Source organism: Oratosquilla oratoria, chromosome 23 (assembly GCF_046742065.1).
Source record: "Oratosquilla oratoria isolate Oo_2021 chromosome 23, ASM4674206v1, whole genome shotgun sequence".
In the NCBI taxonomy this organism is placed as follows: Eukaryota; Metazoa; Arthropoda; class Malacostraca; order Stomatopoda; family Squillidae; genus Oratosquilla; species Oratosquilla oratoria.
The window spans coordinates 15,467,607-15,478,654 of record NC_134799.1 but is presented as its reverse complement, the minus strand read 5'-3'; positions in this window follow the sequence as shown (position 1 = coordinate 15,478,654).

The window sequence follows — 11,048 nt, the reverse complement described above, 5'->3', positions numbered from 1 at the left end:
GAAAATTGGAAATAATCTTCGTGGTAGGTAAACTGAAATGAGAAGATGCAATAGGGAAGATAGAAATGAAAATAATTTCAGTAGAAGGAAAATTTTATGTATATGTTTGTGCATGTATTTTAGTTTGATATGCTTGCGCGTGTATACGATGATAAACAGTCCCCCACATGTACTTGAACTACTTCTACGCGATATTTTGGCTTATAGTATCACCGCTGCAGAAATGGGATGGACTGGGAATGTACATGTGTTGTTGTCGTTCCCTAGACTGTCTGTCCGAGCAGTCCCGTCTCCCCAAGGAAGGCCACAGCCGAAACTGGGTTTTCCCACAAATCCTTTACAGAGTGTATGTTGTGTTGTTTGCGTGCATGATTGTGTATAATGCAGTCTTCCATTATGTGTTGTATGGTATGGGGTGAAGTGTTACATCCTGGGCAGCTGTTCACAACACGGTCGTCCAGCCTCTTCTGGTAGCTTAGAAGTGCTGGGTGGTGACCGCATCGCAGTCTGGCCAAGTGGACTCTGTCCTTTCGTGGGAGAGAGGATTCAGAAGGGTGGATATCAGGGGGTCTGGCATGCAGCAGTGTGTTGTCTTTCAGTGTGTTAATGGAGCGGTGAGTGATATGATTATGAATATGTTTCCGGAGGCTGGTATTTGGTGGTTGTGGAGGAAGAGAAGAGAGTATCTGTGCGTAATAAAGGTCTTTGGGTGTAGTTTTAATGTGTTGTAGAAACAGCTGGCCTTCGGCCTTGTATTACTATTGTATAGATTAAGTCCATATTTCGCCTGTACTACAAATATTTGCATCCTCATGAAAGCACAAACTAGGCCCTGCCGAGCCATGTTTTGGTCAGTCTGGGTCCTCCGCTACCTTTTGGTACGCAAGACTTGTATACTGTACAAGGAAACAGGCTTGGGTCTCCCTGTTCAGTTCTCTTTTGTACTTGTCACCAGTGGTGCGCGACCCAAGGCCCGCGGTCACTCTTGCGGTTAGGGCATGCCTCGGAGCCCGACCGCCAGCCCAGCCTAGGTCGACACTCGCACTTACCAGAATAAAACCAGCAAACACTCCTGAGCTTCATTCACTCCCTCGGCACCAAAGCACAAGTACCGTTCACGTAATGTTACAATGCTACGCATAGAGGGTTGTTGCCTCTAAGTGTGTGTACATACAGCCTGATAATTATGGGCGAGATATTGACATCATCATATATTATTGATATGTGCAGCTATACATGATTTCTGGTGAATTACTTAGGAAAAATAAGATCATAAGAACTTCAATGTTAGATCACACCATCACAGATGTAGTACATTGCTGAAATCTTGTATGAGTTGTCTTAATTTGTAAATACCATGGAAAAAGAAAATAAAGTTGTGTATGATAATTATATATTTTCATATATTAAAAAAGAGGCAGGAAATATTTTTTACATCTGGTATAAATAAAGATGCTCTTCATTTAACTACAAACATAATTATGGAGTAAATAAAAATTTACAAATAAAGTGTGATTGTACAAATATTTTCAATATCCTGGTGTATTAATCTAGATCAAAAACAATTCTCAAAGAATCTTTCAAATAAAGTCTTTAATCTTTGACTATATTCAGTGGAGTTCTACTCCTCAATCTAGGGTAAAAAGTAATCTAAATTTGAAGTATAATTCAACACAATCTAGGGGTCAAGATGAAGATATTTCTATTAATTGTGAGAAAATTTTTACAAGGAATATAATTATTACATTTTTTTGAGGCCAGGAATTCAATGAAGTATGCCCATTCAAGGAAGCTTGATGGCTGAGCGGGTTAGGGCGTCATTACTTGCGGAGAAAGTTGAGGTGAGGTCAGTTCAAATCCTGCCACTGGCAAAGTTGAACCAAGGGCATGGTTCATTAAATTCCACGCTACAAAGATCTCTGTAAGGGGCACCATCCTAGCCTCCCAATAGGGGAAGAGTGTGTGATGTTAAACCATATCATCATCATGCCCATTTAAGACAGCAGCAGATTTGAACTACCTTCACTCCTGACCCTGTACCCAAACAGTGATGCTCTAAACTTCTTGGCCAGCAAGCATCCCAAAATGATGCTCTGTAACAAGGAACTGCCCTAGTCCTTTCTGAGAGGTAGTGGTTGTGACATTACATTAAATCCTAATCATTGCATGAAGGAATATTGGGGGGCACAGGACTGATAAATATTAGCTCTAACATTGAGTTTTCAGATTTACATTTTCTCTTGTGATAAAACTTTTATTTTAATGAACTATTTCTTGCATTGTGAAATTGCTCAGTACGGGAGAGAGAGTTCCTTATTTTTCTCACACATCTTACTCATCCCTTTCATGTCTCCTTGCGTTAAATAATAAGAAAAATAGCACCATATAACTTTCTCTACAGTCCTGTCATTTCTTTCTTGGTGTGCTATTTTAGCATGGAGCCAGGAATGGGAAACGAAGTTCAATACCAAAAAAAGCAAGGTACTGGAAATGGGTAATAGTGGCAAAAGGCCATCTTTAAACTATTTCTTGCAAAGCAAACACATTACAAAAGCAAAAGAGGAGAAAGACTTGGGAATATTGATAGAAGACAACTTGTCACCTGACAGACATATCAACAGGATTGTGGAAGAGACATATGAACTACTGCAGAAAATTAAAGTGGTGTTCCATTATAGAGATGAAGAGATGATGAAAAAACTCATCGAAACCCTGATACATCCAAGACCGGAATATGCGTCAGTAGTATGGTCCCCCCACAGAGTGAAGGATACAAACAAGATTGAGAAAATACAATGGACAGCAACCAAACTGGTCCCCAGCCTGGCAGATAAATCATATGAGGAGAGACCAAAAACAATGGGTCTGCCAACTTTGAAAGATCAAAGAGAAAGAGGTGACATGATTACAGTGTTCAAGATGCTAAAGAGGATAGATTGCACTGACAGAAGAGATCTCCTGATTAAAAATGAAAGGGCTTTAAGAAGTCATGGAAGTAAATTAAGAAAGACTACATGTCAAAAGGATGTGAAGTAATAGTTTTCTATATTGATACATCAATATGTGGAATAGCTTAGAAGGTGATATAGCCCAAGCTCAAACAATACACGAGTTCAAATGTAAATATAATAATTGGAAATCAAAGATACAGATTATGTTGGAACCGTACATGAATAGGTATATGTATTAGAAAAATATGACCCGTACATGAAAAGGTATGTTAGAAAACTAGAGAATAGGAGAGAGGACCCGACAAATATTTGTTGCTCCTTTCCTGTATACTATAATTAGGTAAATACATCATGTGGAATAGACCATTGCTTATCTTCACTGTCATGTTACATGACATGTTACACAATGGACACGGGGCATCACACACACACACACACTTTCAACGAACGGACGGCTTGACGAACGCTCTGAAGAAAAGTGCAGATTGAGGATACCAACGCAAAGAGAAGTGCCTTTTGGTATTTGCAAAGTAAGGAACGCGGAGCGGGGGAGGGATTACTGGGGAAATGGAAGGTAATGAGGATGTGGAGGACTTGGCCCAGGCAGACGGGCGGAAGGTCAACATGAAACGACCACCGGATGACGAAATGGCAAATAAAAATGTAAAGATTAGAAGTATAGAGAGGAGAAATACAGTAGAAAGTGACGAGAATATGTTCCAGGGATTTAAAGAGGGTGGGGGGGACACAACCCCCCCCAGACTGATAAGACTAGAGGAGAGAGTTGATAAGGTGATCGAGGACTTGGAACGTAAGTTAGGTAATGTAGGCTCCATTCTCCAAAGAATTGAAAGATTGGAACAACTAGAGAAGGCTAACAGAAACTTAACTGAAGAAGTAGAGGACCTAAAAAGACAGTTAGGAAATGTAAAGGAGGAGAATGAGAAATTGAAGAAGAATAGTAATGAAAACAGTGAGAAAATAGCTACAGAAGCTAAAAATTGGAGAATAACTCAAGAAGGGAATAAGGTTTCATTCACTGACATAGTCAAACAGCAATTGAAAGAACATAATGAAGACTCAGTTATTAAAGTGATTAGACAGAAGGAGAATATAGTAAGAGAATTAGCTGACAAAAAGAAATGTATAATTATATTAGGAATGGAAGAGAAACATAACCCAGATAGAACCGCAAGAATCAAGGAGGAAAATGAAAGGGTAAGCAGTTTATTAAAATTAGTCCAGGAAGATGAACCAGAAATTATAAAGGAAATTGAGGAAAAATTCAGACTCGGAAAATATAGTACAGATAAGACCAGACCAATTAAGATTAAATTCAGGTCACAAACAACGGCAGAGAAAATTCTATCCAAGACAGGGAAACTAGCAACAAATGATCAATATAAAAAGGTATGGATAAAAAGAGAAATGAATAAGGAGGAAAGAGAGGCAGAAAAGCAGAAAAGAATTGAAGCTAAGGCAAAAAACGAGGAAAGAACGGAGTCAGAGAAAGAGAGATTCTATTGGAGAGTAGTGAACATGAAAATAAAGCAGTTCGACATACTAAAGAAAAATATAAGGGAAACAGAGAACACAATGGAAGTGGCAGAAAACTAAGAGTGTCTTACACAAATATAGATGGATTGATAACAGGATTGAATGAACTGAATGATTATTTGAAAGAAAAAGAACCGGACATAATGGGAATTGTAGAAACAAAATTAAAAGGCCCACTACCACCCAACAGTGTAGGACATGATACATACAATTATTGGATTAGAAACAGAGAGAAAAAACAAGGGGGTGGAGTTATGTTCCTGACAAAGAAGGATATAAACGTGAAAGGTGTCATATATGGAAAGAATACAGTAGAGATGATTATGATAGAAGTGGAAGACCGAGATAAGAAGAGCAGAAAATTTGTGATCAACTATGTGCCTCCGAAAACAGCCTCATGGGAGGAGAATGAACATAAAAGTATGTTAGAGGACACAAAGATAGCATTAACTAAAATAATGGAAGACGGAGGAAGAATAGTTATGATGGGCGACTTTAATTGCAAAGAAATCTGCTGGGAAGAAATGACAGTAAAGAGTGGTGATGACTCATGGGGAAATGCTCTACTTGAGATGATTACTGACCATTCAATGACACAATGGATACAAGAGAACACTAGGTATAGAAATGAAGAAGAACCATCGAGGCTAGACTTAATAATTACATCTGAACCTAGAATAGTGGACAAGATTGAATATAAAACACCAATAGGTAAAAGTGACCACATATTGATTGAACTGGAACTTAATGAAGAAAAATATATGAAAAGAAATGAACAATATAGAAAAGGAAGAATGATGTATGAAAAAACAAACTTTGATAAAATAAGAGAATTCTTCCAACAAGAAAACTGGGAAGAAATATACAAAGAAGAAACATCAGTGGAAGAGAAATGGAATATTTTGACAAAAATTTACAAAGAAGGAGTGGAAAAGTATGTCCCAAGACAAAAACAAGAAAAAGAATATGTAAAATGCTGGTACAACAAAAGTTGTAGGGAGTTAAAAGACAAAAGAGACAAAGCCTGGACCGGATGGAAAAAAGACAGAAGACCTGAAAAATGGAAAATATATACTGGTTATAGAAATGAATATGTACAAAAGTGCAGAGAGGAAAAAAGAAAATATGAAAAAGATGTTATAGAAAAGTGTAAAGATCAACCAAAAATATTCTACAGATTTGTAAACAATAAACTGAAAAACAAACAAGACTTGGAGAAATTAAGACAAGGGGGAGTTGAATACACTGAGGAAATGGAAATGGCAGAAATTATGAACAAACAAAATCAGTGTTTACAAGGGAAAATATACAACCTGAAGAGATTGAGTGGAAGGAAAAAGTCCCCCCTATGGAAGAAATAGAAGTAACGAAGAATGAAATATTGACACACTTGGGTAATTTTGATGTCAGAAAATCGCATGGGCCAGATGAAATAGCAAACTGGATTCTGAAAGAATGTAGGAATGAACTGGCAGACAAAATACATAGCATAATAAGCAGTTCCTTAAAAGAAGGAAAAGTTCCAGAAGATTGGAAAAAAGCAAATATAGTACCTATATATAAAGGAGGAAATAAAGAAGAACCTACCAACTATAGACCAGTCTCTCTAACAAGTACAATAGCAAAAATATGTGAAAGAATTATCAAAAGTAGATGGGTAAAATACTTGGAAAAAAACAACGTACTAAATCCAAGGCAATTTGGATTCAGACAAGGACGATCATGCGTCACCAATTTAATATGTTTCTATTCAAGGCTAATAGATATAATACAAGAAAGAGATGGATGGGCTGATTGTGCATTTCTAGACCTAAAAAAAGCTTTTGACAAAGTACCACATAAGAAGTTGCTTAAGAAATTAGAATATGAAGGAGGAATACAAGGTAAATTGCTAAATTGGATGGAAGACTTTTTGCAAGAAAGAAAAATGCGAGTAGTGATAAGAGATCAGCACTCAAAATGGAATGAAGTAATAAGCGGTGTCCCGCAGGGAACAGTTCTGGCCCCAATAATGTTTGCTATATATATTAATGATATGGATGAAGGAATTGAAAGCTATATGAGCTTCTTTGCAGATGATGCAAAATTACTGAAAAGAGTGAAAACTGAAGAAGATTGTGAATCACTACAGAGAGATCTAAATAAAGTACAAGAATGGAGTAGGAAGTGGGAGATGGAGTTCAATACAAAAAAGTGTAGTATAATGGAATTTGGAAAAAGCAAAAACAGAATAACAGGATCATATAATTTGGGAGAAGAAGGAATAAAAAGAGTAGAAAATGAGAGGGACCTGGGAGTCATTGTTATGAATAATATGTCACCTGAGAAACATATAAATAAGATTTTTGGAGAAACTTATAATTTAATAAGAACAATCAAAGTGGCATTTACATACCTGGATGAAGAAATGGTGAGGAAAATCCTAGTCACCCTGATAAGACCAAGATTGGAATATGCAGCAACGATATGGTCACCAAGTACAAAAAAATGTATAAAAAAACTTGAAAGAATACAAAGAGCAATTACTAAACTGGCACCAACACTCTCAAAACTATCATATGAAGAGAGACTACAAAAACTTAAACTACAGACACTAGAGCAAAGAAGAGAGAGAGGAGATTTGATAGCTATTTACAGAATCATGAAAGGCATAGAAATTACTGATAGAGAGAATCTGATAAAATGGGATGACAGAAATACAAGAGGACACGGAAAGAAAATAAAAAAAGACAACTATAGAAGAGATTTGAAAAAGAACAGCTTTCCTCACAGAGCAATAGACAGTTGGAACAAGTTAGATGAGAAAGTGGTGTGTGCAAAAACAATACATGAATTTAAAAATAGTTTAGATAAAATGAGATATGAAGACGGGACCTCACGAGCATAGCTCCCCTTCCCGTAAAATACAACTAGGTAAATACAACTAGGTAAATACACATGCGTCCCCAATAATGTTTGCTATATACAGTATATTAATTATATGGATGATGAAATTGAAAGTTATATGAGCTTCTTTGCGGATGATGCAAAACTGTTGGAAAAAGTGAACACTGAAGAAAATTGTGAATCACTACAGAGTGATCTCAATAAGGTATGGGAATGGAGTAAGAAGTGGGAGATGGAGTTCAATACTAAGAAGTGTAGTATAATGGAATAATAGGATCATATGAATTGGGAGAAGAAGGAATAAAAAAAGTAGAAAATGAGAAGGACCTGGGAGTCATTATTATGAATAATATGTCACCTGAGAAACATATAAACAAGATTTTTGGAGAAACTTATAATTTGATAAGAACAATCAAAGTGGCATTTACATACCTGGATGAAGAAATGGTGAAGAAAATACTAATCACTTTGATTAGACCAAGATTGGAATATGCAGCGACGATGTGGTCACCAAGTACAAAAAAAATGTATAACAAAACTTGAAAGAATACAAAGAGCAATTACAAAATTGGCACCAACACTCTCAAAACTATCATATGAAGAGAGACTAGCAAAACTTGAGCTACAGACATTAGAGCAAAGAAGAGAGAGAGGAGACTTGATAACTATTTATACATACATATACCAAGGCTTTTTCCCCCTTACAAGGGAGGTAGCAAAAAAGGAAAAGGCATAAAATCATTTCCACCCATTCCATCCCTGAATACACTCCATACCCCTCCACCCTCCCTCTTATCTTAGCACCTCCTGGATGACGGGTCATCCCTGCACCTTGTCCACTGCCCTGGGTCAGAAACAGTGTCGCAAGACACAGCAAATCTACAGCAAGGCCGCTTCATTAAATCGGCGACCCCCCCTCTCCGTCCCCCCATGTATAAAAGGAGAAGAAGGGGAGAAATCCCTTCAGGCTGCGTCAAATATTGCTCACACATACTACCTCACCCCCCATCCCCCCGCCCATTCCACCTCATGCATCACACATCATCCATATACAATCATTCTCCATTCACCCCTGTCTTCTGTCCTCTCCCGTCCCTCCTCAACAGACATTCCCCTCTTCCCCAAAGCCCCCTTCACCCCATCCATCCACCTCATCCTAGGCCGTCCCCTCATGTTTACTCCCTCCACATCTGCCTTTCATATCTCTTTTACTAGTCTTCCTTCACTCATTCTTTCCATGTGTCCAAACCATCCTAATACTCTTTTATCAACCCTATCTCCCAACTCCCTTTCCATCCCTGTTCTCCTCCTCACCTCCTCATTTCTCACTCTATCTAGCCTAGTAACCCCCCATCATACTTCTCAGACACCTCATCTCAAACACATTCAAACTCCTCCTCTCTTCCTCTCTTATGTTCCATGTTTCTGCCCCATACAGTGCTGTTGGCACAATCACTCCTTCATACAGTCTCCTCTTAGCATCCATTCCCAAATGTCTATTCCTCATTTAGAACATAAGAACATAGGAATAAAGGAGACTGCAAGAGACCATAAGGCCTACACTAGGCGGCTCCGTATCCATCACAACCTGTCGTCCCCATCCATAAAGTTGTCTAATAATTTTTTAAAACAACTGACAGTTTCAGCGCCCACAATATGGTCACCAAGTCTATTCCACTCATCGAACACCCTATTAGTAAACCAATTCTTGCCCATTTCCTTCTTAAATCTAAATTTGTCCAGTTTATACCCATTACTGCGAATCCTGCCCTGTTGTTTTATTATGATGACCTTGTTTGCATCTCCCTTGTTATAGCCATTGATCCACTTGAACACTTCTATTAGATCACCTCGCACTCTGCGTCTTTCCAGAGAGTGTAAGTTTAGGTACCTAAGCCTCTCTTCGTAAGGCAAACTTCCAAGTCCATGTATCATTTTGGTCATTCTTCTCTGTACTGATTCTAGTAAATTTATGTCCATTCTGTAGGATGGAGACCAAAACTGTACCGCATAGTCAAGGATGGGTCTAACTATCGCTAGATAGAGTTTAATAATTACCTCTGCACTTCTATTTGTTACCGTCCTAGCAATGAAACCTAATGTTCTGTTAGCTTTATTTCTGGCACTAATGCACTGCTTCCTGGTTTTAAGGTCCGGACTCACCAGAACTCCCAAGTCCCTCTCGCACTCAGATTTTTCTAAAAACGTGTTATCTAAGATGTATCTATTTTTGGGGTTGTGTAGCCCTACGTTTAACACGCTACACTTAGAGATATTGAAGTTCATTTGCCATTTCTCTGACCATGTTAACAATTTATTATTTACTCGCTTCTCTCAATCTACATTCTACCTCCAACTTCACTCCACCTTTTCCTGCCACATTTGCACCCAAATATCTAAAACTATCCACATCCTCCAGTCGCTCTCCCTTAATGCTCACTTCTAGTCTACTGCCACTTTCACCCCATGTACATCTCATCACCTTACTTTTACCCACACTCATCTTTAGCTTTCTTCTATCACATACTCTCCCAAACTCTGTCACCAACTTCCTCAATCCCTCCTCCGATCCTGCCACGAGCGCAGTGTCGTCCGCAAACAACAACTGGCTCACCTCCCACTTTTCTCCATTTTCTTTAACCATCTCCAATCCCTGACCCACTACCCTTGCATCTACCTCTCACACTACCCCATCCATGTATAAATTGAACAGCCAGGGCGACATAACGCATCCTTGACGAAGTCCCACCTTTACCTCGAACCACTCTCTCCATTTCTAATCCTGACACAAGCTCTACTACTCTTATAAAAACTCTTGACAGCTCCCAGAAGCTTTCCTCCTATCCCATATATCTGCATAACCTCTCACAGTGCCTTTCTGTCTACCCTATCATAAGCTTTTTCCAGATCCATAAAAGCCCAAAAAACATCCTTCCCCTTTCCTATAGCTTTCTCACATATCTGTCTTACCACAAAGATCTGATCTACACAACCTCTACCCATCCTAAATCCACACTGTTCCTCACCAATTACTCCCTCTGTTCCTCTCCTAATCCTCTCAATCAAGATCCTCCCATAAGCCTTCCCAACTACACTTAACAAGTTAATCCCTCTGAAACTACTACATTCACACTTGTCCCCTTTTCCCTTGTAAAGTGGAACTATACAGGCACTCCTCCAGTCCTCCGGCATAGAAACTATTGACAGAGAGGATATAATAAAATGGGATGATAGAAATACAAGAGAACATGGAAAGAAAATCAAGAAAGACAGTTATAGAAGAGATCTGAAAAAGAACAGCTTTCCTCACAGAGTAATAGACATTTGGAACAAGTTAGATGAGAGAGTGGGGTGTGCAAAAACAACACATGAATTTAAAAACAGTTTAGATAAAATGAGATATGAAGACGGGACACCACAAGCATAGCTCCCCTTCCCGTAAAATACAACTAGGTAAATGCACAGATGATGTGGAAGACTTGGAAGCTGGCAGAGGAGGACTACAAAATTGGGGCCTCCTGCCATCAGAGGTCAGAGGGCATGTAAATCAAATGACGAATATAAGTAGAACCCTCACATCCATGCCCCATTGCTTATATGTTTTAGATAAGTATTAGTGACTACAGTATATTGTAAGCCCTCTTCACACAAAAA